Raw genomic sequence first — 12,256 nt, forward strand, 5'->3', positions numbered from 1 at the left:
GAAGGAACAAAATGGATGAAGGCCTGGAGTGGAGAGAGGTGGAGATTGAGATGAAGAAATGAAGGAGCATTCAGCATTGGTATAAAGAAGTGTTGGGAGGAGATGAAATTTGTACTTTTGGTTCAGACAAACACCCCAGTGCTGCCTTGTTTTGTATTTTATTTTACCTAATTTCATCATAACTGGTCTGTCTTTTTAATCTTTCCAGTCCCCTTTTCCTTGTTTTTAAAGTATAATCCTAACATTAAAATAAATACATTTTGGAAATGGGGAGAAAAAGTCATTGTAACCCCATTACATCAAAGCAGCCATTTGCGTTGTTGCAGATGACTCTGTACTCTTGTTCAGATAATATATATTTTTGAGGTGCCTAGCTGGCTCAGTCAGAAGAATGTGTGACTCTTGGTCTCAGGGTTGTGGGTTTGAGCCCCATGTTGGGTGTAGAGATTACTTAAATAATAAATAAATAAACTAAAAATGTGTATTTTTATATAACTTGATTCATAATGTATATCCAGTTTTATATTTGGATTTCTAACATTGAGTTGTGTTTAGGCAGTTAATCATATTTTTATAATTGTTTTTCATAATTTCATAATTATATTCCTTAAAGGTAATGATGCATAGTAACTTATTTAACCATTTTCCTATTTTTTTGATTATTTAGGATGGTTCAGTTTCTTAAAAATGTTTGCAGAATGAATATCACTGATGAATTTACCCCTTTTCTTTAATAATGTGGGCTAGAATGAATTCCTAGGCTAGATTCATAGTGAAACTTTTTTCCTATGTCTGCCTGTCTTTGTTAAAAGACTACTTACTAATTTACAGTTACTCTGGTAATTGGTATACTAGAATATATTTTGCCATGACCAGTTTAGTAGGCTCAAAATGGCATTAAAAATTGCTTTTAGGGGCACCTGGGTGGGCTCAGTCGGTTAAGCATCCAACTGGCTCTGGTCATGATCTAACGGTTCGTGGGTTCTAGCCCTGTGTCCGGCTCTGTGCTGACAGCTCAGGGCCTGGAGCCTGCTTCAGATTCTGTGTCTACGTCTCTCTCTCTCTGCCCCTCCCCTGCTCATGCTCTGTCTCTCTCTCTCTCTCAAAAATAAATAAACATTAAAAAAAAAACACGTTACTTTTAGTTGCACGTATTTAATTTTTAGACAGGATAGCTTTTTTTCCCCAGAATGTGGTCAGATACAGATAACATAAAATTTACCATCCTAACCATTTTTGAGTGTACAGTTCAGTAGCTTTAAGTGTATTTTCGTTGTTGTGCAACCAGTCTCCAGAACCTTTATGTTGAAAAGCTGACACTCTGTACTTAATAAGCAACTTCCCATTTCCCTTCCTCCAGCCTCGGGCACCCACCTCTCTGCTTTCTGCCTCTATGAATTTGACTTCTCTAGGTGCCTTATGTAAATGGCATCATACAGTATTTGTCGATTTGTGACTGGTTCATTTCACTCAGCATAATGTTGTCACAGTTCACCCATGGTGCAGTAGGCGCCAGAATTTCCTTCCTTTAAAAAAAATACATGTATATTATATATATATAATACATATATATGCTTTTAAATATATATAAATAAAATAATGTATATCATATAAATAACATAATATATGGTAACATATAATAATATATATGTTCTGTATAATATACTATAACATATAATATATATGATAATATATAACATATGATAATATATTATATATATGTTTTGACATTTATTTAGTTTTGAGAGAGGAGAGAGAAGGAGAGAGCGAGAAAGAGAGCACATGAGAGCGTGCATGCGAGCCGTGGATGGGTAGAGAGAGAGGGACAGAGGATCTGAAGCAGGCTCTGTGCTGACAGCAATGAGCCCAATGCGGGGCTCAAACCCACGACTGTGAGATCAGGACCTGAGCTAGAGCTGGATGCTCAACTGACTGAGCCATGCAGGTGCCCCAGAATTTCCTTCCTTTAAAAGACTGAGTACTGTTTCACTGTTGGGATTGCCTCATGTTGCTAATGGACAGCTTGGGTTCCTTCCACCTTTTGGCTGTGGTAACAGTGCTGCTGTGAACACAGGTGTTCAGCTCTCTCTCTGAGACTCCCCTGTCAGTGGTTTTGAGTATATACCCAGACCTGGAATTGCTGGATTATGTGGTAATTCTGTGCTTAATGTTTTGAGGACCTGCGTCGGGTTTTCCACAGCAGCTGCACCATTTTACATTGCTTGAGGGCTTCACTGTCTCCCCACATCCTGGCCAGCACTTGCCATTTTCTGTTTTGTGTTTTTGATAGCAGCCAAGCCATCCTAATGGGTGTTGAGGTGCTAGCTCATTGTTAGGATAGCTTTCTTCATGTGTTTACTGTTTACATTTTTTCTTGTATCATATCCTTTTTAAAATAGTCCTTTCTTCCAAATAGCTTATTGGGAAACGTCAGACTTCAACTTTGGATGATGCTTTTGTGTCTCCAAAAGTTTTATTATGAAGCAGTGTAGTTTTTTTTTTTTTTAATACGTACTGAAATTTTATATGTTTCTTTTGGAACATGGGTCATTTTGTTACGGTTAGCAGAGAGATCATGCATACATGAAAGACAGAGGGAGGAAAAGGGTTTCAGCAAGGGAGGAAGAGTGGAGAATAATAGGTATCAAAGATCGATTTTGTCTGATATGTTATTCTGTCAGGGACTCTGGTGGTCTTACTTCCTGTTAAAATTAATGTGTTACGGTGAATTACCGATTTTGTATTCTGGAAACTCCAGAAAACTCTTTTTGAATGTTAGAGGAACTTCTGTGTTTATATGCATAAGCACTTTTGTGAATTCTATGGAAATACCTATATCTTTATATTTTATATGTATATGTATTTGTGCATATGGACATTTGATCTTAAATGTGATGTTCTATTAAAATGATGATTCATCCAAATTGAATTCTGATTTATTCCAGGACTTAACTGCTTTTTAATATATTTTTTATGGTAATGAATTCTTAAAAACTCATAGTGTTATTTGACAGCTTCGTTAGAATCTGGAGTAGGTCAGATTGCTTGGATGCTATATTTTCTTGGAGTCCTTGATTTTAGAAATAGAGTCATATTTAAATTTCCTCGTGACTAGAAAGTATTTTTGCTGTCTCTGTGTGTCCATCTGCATGTGGCTTTGGAAAGTCAGAAGAGTCATTTTTACATAAAGGGAAGCTTTCTTTAAAAATCAAAATATTGGGGCACCAACATTGGTTGGTTGAGTGTCCACCTTTGCCTCAGGTCATGATCTCACGGTTCGTGGGTTCAATCCCTGCCTCTGTCTTGCTGCTGTTAGCACAGAGCCAGCTTTGGATCCCCTGTCGCCCCCACCCCCGCCCCTCCTCCGCTCATACTCTCTCAAAAAAATAAAATAAAATAAAACATTAAAAAAAATAAAACTTCAAAATGTAATTGAGAAATTTGAACACAACGTTCAATTAGAATGTGCCATGTTATAGCCATTAATTCCTACTATTTTCACTTAAGGACACTCTCCTGTCATCTTGTAATTACTTGCAGGGGTTATTTCAATTGTAATTCAGTAATTAATTATGTAATTATGTATTTCATGTTAATATCTTTTGGTAGAACAGAAGAAGGTTGGTCACTCTTATAATACCAGCAACTGGCATTGTACCCACTAGATGCTTAATACTTTTTGTATGGATGAGGAAAATTTTACTGCCTTAACCCTAAACTTATGATAGAAGTCAATACATTAAGAATTTCTAGGTGTTGTGAAGATAAACTGGGCTAATATATTTTCATTCCCCGTGTTTGTGAATTGTACTTTGCACTTATTTATGGCAGTTTCTGCTGAGCCATGGAAAGTACAGAAGCTTCCACCAAGCTATGGAAGTTTATTGGCTGCTTGTTACAAGCAAAATGAATTGCCTTTTGATAAAATATCTTTAAACACTGGTTTCAAAAGAACTGCTAACTTAATTACGCCACCACAGGTATTTCTGTTTGTAAACAATTACTACCATCTACTATGCTCTGAGTTATGTGAAAGAATGACAGTGCTGTTATCCATATTCTGTGGCTCTTCCCACTTCTGCCAGTTCTGGACATTTTTCCTTTCTGTCTTACTTTTTTTGTCTTACTTTTTTCTGTGAAAAAAATCTGCAAAGATTGTTGATTAGCTCGACAGTGTTCATTTTTAAGTACCCCGTATGGATGATGAGGAATTACCATAAACACCTGAGCGCTATTTGGACAGAAAATATTATCCTATATAGATACAGGAAAAGTATAGAGACAAAAGCCAGCAAGTTTTATTTTGATAAACAACATACATTTTATTCCATATTGATGAGTTTGTTGAGCTTGCTTTTCAAAATTGTAGAACAGTGTTTATATCCCGCCCCTCCCCCCATAAAATCTTAGTAGAATAACAAAGAAGTGAAGTATATTATGTTGATTTATTAACCCAAGAGGAGACCCGTCAGAAATGGGTTTATAGTTTAATAATCAAAAGCTGTTTTCTATTTGCTGGCCAGTTGACATCTTGGATATTTACAGATTGTTTTTGTCACAGCAAGTGTGGCCTCTCACATTTTTTTTTCTCATTTATCTACATGTTCTGAAAAAACTGACAGTAGTTTTATTCTAAAATATATTTCCAGGAAAGCCAAAACAGTTTTCTGAAAAGTGCGTAGAAAAAATCTAAATCATTGCCAGGAATGAAAAGATGCTGGGCTGTTATTCATATGATCAAAAAATTTTTTGGACAAAGCACTGTACAAATATTCCTGTCTGTGTTTATTTTATAAAAAAGATGTTGATGAAGTATTTTAAAGTGTGAAAACATCTCAGTTCCAAAAACGTATGTATAATATTACCTCAGTTTTGTAAAATCAACAAAAAAGTACATGGGTAAGTCTAAAAGGTTGTCAGCAGTGCTTATCTCTGTGTAGTAGGCCTAAGGGTTTATTTTCTGTTGGCTTCTTCTCATAGACTCCTCCTCTACAGTGAGCGTGTGTTATTTTTGTATTAAGAAAACTATTAAAGATGTATGTTGACAAAGAGAAGAAAATAGAGACTTTAAAAAGTTTATTTTTCTTTATTTTTTAAAATATTAATTTAGTTTTGAGACAGAGAGAGGGAGAGAGAGAGAGAGAACAAACATACACGTGAGCAGTTGGGAGGGGCAGAGAGAGAGAATCCCAAGCAGGCTCCACACTGTCAGCGCAGTGCCTGATGTGGGGTTCACACTCACGAATCGTGAGATCATGACCCGAGCCCAGGTCAAGAGTTGGATGCTAAACTGACTGAGCCCCCCAGGCGCCCCTCACTTGGTATTTTCATGAGAAAGGACAGTGATGCAGCTGGAGCATCTCAGCCGGTGTGCTGCCCTAGTTTAGCCTACAGCCTGGCGCACTTCTCTCTCCCTTCTTATCTTGCTCTGTTTCTCCCCACACTTCCTCCCTGTGCCCCACTCTGGGAACGCTGGATTGGGAAGTAATGGGGAAGAAAAGGGAGCTTAGTGAGTCAGCCAAGAGCTGTGGATTTGGGGGGTGGCCATGTAGAACAAAAATACAAACATAGGAAGTAAGATTGAAGCAAGAATTTTTCTGTTGAAATGAACTAGCACACAGCTGTTTGCAGGCAGTCCATTGTTTTTTTTTACGTTTATTTTTTAAAATTATTTTTTAATTTACATCCAAGTTAGCACATAGTACAACAGTGAATGATTTCAGGAGTAGATTCCTTAATGCCCCTCACCCATGTATCCCATCCCCCCCTCCCATAACTCCTCTTGCAACCCTCTGTTCCTTCTCTATATTTAAGAGTCTTTTATGTTTTGTTCCCCTCCCTGTTTTTATATTATTTTGCTTCCCTTCCCTTATGTTAATCTGTTTGTATCTTAAAGTACTTATATGGGTGAAGTCATATGATATTTGTCTTTCTCTGACTAATTTCGCTTAGCAAAATACCCTCTAGTTCCATCCATATAGTTGCAAATGGCAAGATTTCATTCTTTCTGATTGCTGAGTAATACTCATACATATATCTGTATGTGTATGTATACGTACACACACATATCATTTATATCCATTCATCAGTGGATGGTCATTTGGCCATAGTTTACCTGTTGTTGATAATGCTGCTATAAACGTTGGGGTACATGTGCCCCTTCGAATCTTTATATTTGTATTCTTTGGGTAAATACCTAGTAGTGCTATTGCTAGGTTGTAGGGTAGTTCGACTTTTAACTTTCTGAGGAAACTCTATACCGTTTTCCAGAGTGGCTGCAGCAATTTGCATTCCTACCAGCCGTGCAAAAGCGATGCTCTTTCTCTGCATCCTTCCTTATACAGACAGTCCGTTGTAAGGGCACCTGATCCGTTTCTTGTCTACCACGCCACGTTGGATCTCTCATATATAGGCAATGACTGTTTTTGTTGTAAGCACTCTCTCCAGTTAAACTTTGTACTTTTTGGATTTATTTTTGTATTTTTTCAGATATAGATTAGGTATACATTAAATATAGATTTTCTTTGTTATTTTATAAACCTATCTTCTATTTATTTTTTTAGAGAGAGCGAGAGAGCGAGGATGAGTGGGTGAGAGGGGCAGATGGGGAGATAGACTCTTTTTTTTTTTTTTTTTCCATATGATTTCATTTATATGTGAAATCTAAAAACAAAATATGGAATGCTTCATGAATTTGCATGTCATCCTCACGCAGGGGCCATGCTAATCTTCTGTGTATCGTTCCAATTTTAGTATATGCGCTGCCGAAGCGAGCATGGGAGATAGACTCTTAAACAGGTTCCACACTCAGGGGGCTCAGTCCCATGACCCCAGGATCATGACCTGTGCCAAAATCAAGAGTTGGATGTTCAACCGGCTGAGCCACTAGGCTTTCTGAAAAGACTCTCTTTTAGAACTCTCTTAGGTTTACAGAAAAATTGAGAGGAAAGTGCTGGGAATTCCCTTAAGCCCCTTCATAATACTCCCACCTTCCCAGTTTCCCTTGTTGTTAACCTCTTGCATTTTTGTGATTCATTCACCGCAATTGATGAGCCAGTATCGATGCATTATTGTTGACTGAAGTCCATAGTTTACATTAAGGGTCACTGTTCGTGTTGTACATATTACGGGTCTTGACAAATTTATAATGACATGTATGAACCGTTAGAGCAGCCCATAGAGTAGTTTCCCTGCCGTAGAGTCCCCTGTGCTCCCCCCCATTTCGCCCTTCCCCCCTTCTTCTCAAATCGCTGGCAACTACCGATCACCTTCCTGTCTCTATAGGTTTGCCTTTTCCAGAATGGCATATAATTGGAATCTTACATGATGTAGCCTTTTCAGATTGGCTTCCTTTACTTAACATATAAGTGTTCGTTTATTTAACACTTCTTTTTATGGCTTGATAGCTCATTTCTTTTTATTGCTGAACAGTATTCCATAACCTGGATTGGAGCAGTTTGTCTATCCATGCGATGAAAAACAAGTGATTGCATCCAGAATTTGGCATTTGCAAATAAAACTAAACATGTACAGGTTTTTGTGTGGACGTGCGTTTTGAACTCATTTGGGTGAATGACAAGGAATACAGTTGCAGCATAAGATAGAAAGGGCTTGTTTAGTTTTGTAAGAAACCACCAAATTGTTTTCCAAGGTGGCTGTACCATTTTGCATTCCCACTTTGTGCCCCCACTGGCGGTTAATGAGAGGCTTGCTGTTGCTCTGTCCACATCCTCACCTGCATCTGGTGTTGTCAGCGTTCTGCATTTTAGCCATTCTAATAGGCATGTAGGGGTGTCTCGTTGTTGCCTTAATTTGAAATTTCCTAATGACATATGATGTTGAAGTTCTTTTCATGTGCTAACTTGCCATCTGTGTACCCTTTTTGGTTAGGTGATGGGGAATATTTAAAAACCAAAATGTACTTCTTTTTTATTGGAGTGAGAGTACGCATGCATGTGTGTGCACAAGTGCATTGGGAAGGAGCAGAGAGAGGGGAGAGAGAGAGAATCCTAAGAAGGCTCCATGTCCAGCATGAACCCGGATGTGGGGCGTGGTCCCACAACCCTGGGACCATGATCTGAGCCAAAATTAAGAGTCAGACACTCAAGCTGCTGAGCCACCCAGGTTCCCTAATTTGTTTCTTCAAGTAGTTGAATGTATTCTCAGAAAAGTATAGCAAAAAGAAGGCAGTAAAAATTAATGTATAATGTCACCATTCAGAGGGAAAATTGCTGGTAACATTTTGATGTTATTTTCTTTGTGCATAGTCTGTGTGTGTGTGTGTATGTGAGAGAGAGAGAGAGAGAGAGAGAGAGAGAGAGAGAGAGAGATAAAACACACTGAAATAGTGGAATAATAATTTTTGTACCTTTCATGTGTACTTGTACACACTGAGTTGACTTTTCCTACAACATTCTTCTAGAACAGTGGTCCTTGAATGTTGCGATCATTTGAGGGAACCTTTAAAATTTGTGATGCGTGTGCTGCACCCTTGTACGGTCAAGTCCAAATCCCTACAGATGGACTCAGGCGTCATACGGTTCAAAACTTTTAAAAACTTTTGATTTCAGTGTATACTGAAGATTGAGAACCATTGGTCTCAGCATTTAAGAAAAAATATGATTCCTCAAAGATAACATAAAATATGTGATACCCTTTTTATAAAGTTAGTGACAACCAAACAGCAGCACAGGATGTGTGTGAGAAAGAGAGAGAGGGAGGGCGGTAATGATAGACGGGCACATAAAGGAAGTCAAGGGAGTAAGAACTCCTCGATTCAGGATGTTTGGTAGCTTAGGGTGAAGCAGAGAGATGGGTTGGAGGTTAGGGATACTGTAGTTAAATGTAGGTTATTGTTAAGGCCCTAGTTTTTGTTTGAGTGGTTGCTTTGTGGTGTTTATTATTAAAAATAAATACTGAGTGAATAAATAAAACTGGGCCATGCATGGACCAACGATAAGAACGAAGGACTGTGATTAAACCTATTAATTCTTTGTGCCAGAGGCCCAGTGAGGAAAAAATATTCAATAAAGAAAACTATTACATCCCTCTTACAATTATATCTAGTGAGGTTTGAATGACACAGTGGTTTGATAGCCAATGTCATCTATTGAAAAAATGAACAGGCTATTCCTTAGTAGCCAGAGATTTTATATACTTGTTTTTCTGAAATCCTGTATCTACTCCATTTTCCTCACAGAGGTTTATCCTGTGCAGTTTGTCAAAACAACAGCTATATGATAAATTGTGGTGAATATTCACTTTAAGTGAATATTTTGTTAGAAACCCCTATCTTAATAAGTGGAACGGACTGATGTTACTTTGCCTTGATTAAAGGAGCTGTTGGATTACTCCTCTTTGTCATCTCCCACGCTTTACCCCTTGAGCCCTGTGCTGTGGTCAGATGGGTGAGGGTGCGCCTTTCTTACTGTGAAGTGGGTAGAGGTGATGGAGCAAAGGGAGGTGCAAACGGAGGGCCCCTGCTTCAGGCATCTTCCCAAGCAGGTCGGCTTTAGTGACCAGTACGTACGGAAGTTAAGGATCTGGAAATTAATTCTTTTAAGACTGCTCATGCCAGAGTTACCCCAGACGTGTGTGTACTTTCAAAATTTCATTCCAGAATTCAGAGTGATCTTTGGGGCAAAGGAAGCAGATATGAGAATGCACATAAATGTACGTATATGTGTACACAGACTTAACTGGAACACAGCATATTCACAAATGTGGAATTCTTTTTTATGTTGTTAGTCTGGTCCTTTAAAATCCTTTGCTTTGTATGATGTAAAGAACATTAAGTATGAATACATATATATCCTTTATAAACAAATACACATATATTGGGGCTATGTAGTCAGATTTTTAAAAAAAGTTTATTCATTTGAGAGAGGGAGGGAGAGAGACTGTGTGTGTTTGTGTGTGGGGGGGGAGAGGTAGAGAGGGGGAGAGAGAATTCCAGGCAGGCTCCACTCTCAGCGGCGGTGAGGAGTGGGGGGCTTGAAATCATGAACTGTGAGATCATGACCTGAGCCGAAATCAAGAGTCAGACGCTTAACCAACTGAACCCTGCAGGCGCCCCTGTGTAGTAGTCAGAATTTAAGTTTATTTTGAAGTAATTTCAGACTTAGGAAAATGTTGCAAGAACAACACAAACAGTTCTCTTATTTTTCTACCTGGATTTCCCAAATGCTAATGTTTTACCACATTTAGTTTCTCATTCTGTATTAATATTTTTTTTTTTTTTTCTGGACCAGTAAAGGATAAATGGAAGTATTTACCCCTAAATACTTCAGGGTATATTACTAAAATCCAGGATGTTCTATTAAGTAACTACAGTATAATGGTCATAATTAGGAAGTTAACCCAGACAACCTGTAGATGGTGTTGTTCTGAATGCAGTGTATTTTCCCTCATTCCTTTCGTGTCCATATCTAACCAGGCATCATGTGTTACATTCTAGTTAACCTGACTCTGGACTCTCCTCTGATCTGTAATGGTTACTCTGTCTTTCATGATCTTGACATTTTAGAGGACACCACACATACATATTACTATATTGGAGTATGTGGTCAGATAGGGTTACTGAGATGATTAAAAAAATGACAAAGAGAATGAGAGAAACAAGAAAAAGCTGTTGGATGCTTAGCAGAAGTAAATACTGACAGTAGTGAGTCAAACTGATTGCTATGTGATTTTCATTTTCAAAACCAATACTGTTACCAGTGAGATGGAGGATGATGATAGTTGAATTTTATGGAAACATGAATAAAGAAAGTCCTTTCTTCACTGATCAGATATGGAAGATATAGTTGACTGAAGATAATGCCCTGTAGATCCCCTTCCTTGCATGGAAAGAAAAAAATATTGGGGGAGAGCAAAGCTAATAGCAAGTACTTTTCAAAAACATAATTTTTTTTCTAGAAGAGTGGAAGTAATTTTTCAGGAGCTGGAAATACAAAGAACTGGAAATAAATTCACTATATACCTAGTACCTATTTCATATTCTGAACTGCCCTAGGAAATGGGGCCAGGGTTAAAAAGAACTGGGGAAACTTGATTTAAGGAGTTTGATTTAGCTATTGATTTATCTATGTCAGGTCTTCAGAGGGAATTGTTAAAGGGCACAGTTTTGATTTGAGGTTGAAAACTTAGTCTTTCACTCATCTGAACTTTTTGATTTAGTTTGCAAGTATAGATATTCTCTTTAAAGATAACAGGTAGTTAGGATAATTGTTCTGTTTTGTCCTCCATTTGCAAGTAGTTTCTCGCTGTCATGGATTTGTAGCACTAATGTCTTAAATTACCACCCATATGGAGAATACATTATGGGTGGATATATATGCACATGTTATAGCACCTCTTCTCTGAAGAGCTGAAAACTTCACCCTGAATTTTAAAACTATACATTTTTACAGAAAAGGCGTGATGTCAGAGAAAGCAGAAGCCTTTGAGTTTTGTATCCTGTGTTTTACTTCCAACCCTGGTTGATTGATTGTGTGCCTCGGTTGTCCAGTTGAAAAATGGGAAAATGACCAGCCTTTAAGTGTGAGGACAAAGGTGCTGCCTTTGATTTGCTCTGAGATCCATTATTTAATGATACATGGAGGATATCAGAGCAATGAATGGGAAAGCAGAAAACCCAGGGGGACAGTTGGCAGGTGCGATAAGGGGACACATTGCTGGTGGGGAATCACTTCAGTAAATACGTCATTTAACCACATTAGCCCCCAACGTCAGTTTTCTCTTTCAGTGAACTCTGTAGCCCCTTGAAAAGGGATGCTGTGTGGTAAATAGAATATGTAACAAAGACTTTCAGTATTAATTGGGCATTGTTGCAACTTAGCTGTTGAAAACTGTGTTGCAAAAATGGTGGTTATACTTGATTTGAAAAATCTCTGGCCCCTGCCCCTAATGGTGAGGCCAACAAATTTACAAATCCTTTAGGGATTTCTAGTGAGAAGTGTGAATTTAGACTTCATTTTATGTACTAGGATGTCAGAGGTGTCTATGTGAGGAGGAGAGCAAGGAATTTATAGGATTGTTTTTGAAGGATCCTGTCTGTTATGCAGACCTGGGAGCCTGGAGTTAGCGAGAGTTATTTTTATCCACATTTTATTTTCTGTGTTTCAAATATGAGATTTTTGAGAAATTGGAAAAAAAAAGTATTAAGCCTTTGCAGTGCAGGGTATTTTGGTTGACTACTTCTGAGTGTTTTTAAAAACTTGCACATAGCATCTGTGATCCGCTATATGAGAATTTA

General features: G+C 38.0%; 1 protein-coding gene and 1 non-coding gene across 3 annotated transcripts in view; one reads left to right on the top strand and one right to left on the bottom strand.

Moving 5' to 3' along the window:
- The window catches only part of USP6NL (USP6 N-terminal like), a 160,707-nt gene that overhangs the window by 12,559 nt on the left and 135,892 nt on the right, over positions 1–12,256 (top strand). The gene's annotated exons all lie outside the window — the stretch shown is intronic.
- LOC144227037 (U6 spliceosomal RNA) lies at positions 6,671–6,775 on the bottom strand. Its single transcript, XR_013333832.1, has one exon. It is a non-coding gene; the product is annotated as a U6 spliceosomal RNA (small nuclear RNA).

The sequence above is a fragment of the Crocuta crocuta genome, unplaced genomic scaffold (genome assembly GCF_008692635.1).
Source record: "Crocuta crocuta isolate KB4526 unplaced genomic scaffold, BGI_CrCroc_1.0 scaffold32, whole genome shotgun sequence".
NCBI classification, from domain to species: domain Eukaryota; kingdom Metazoa; phylum Chordata; class Mammalia; order Carnivora; family Hyaenidae; genus Crocuta; species Crocuta crocuta.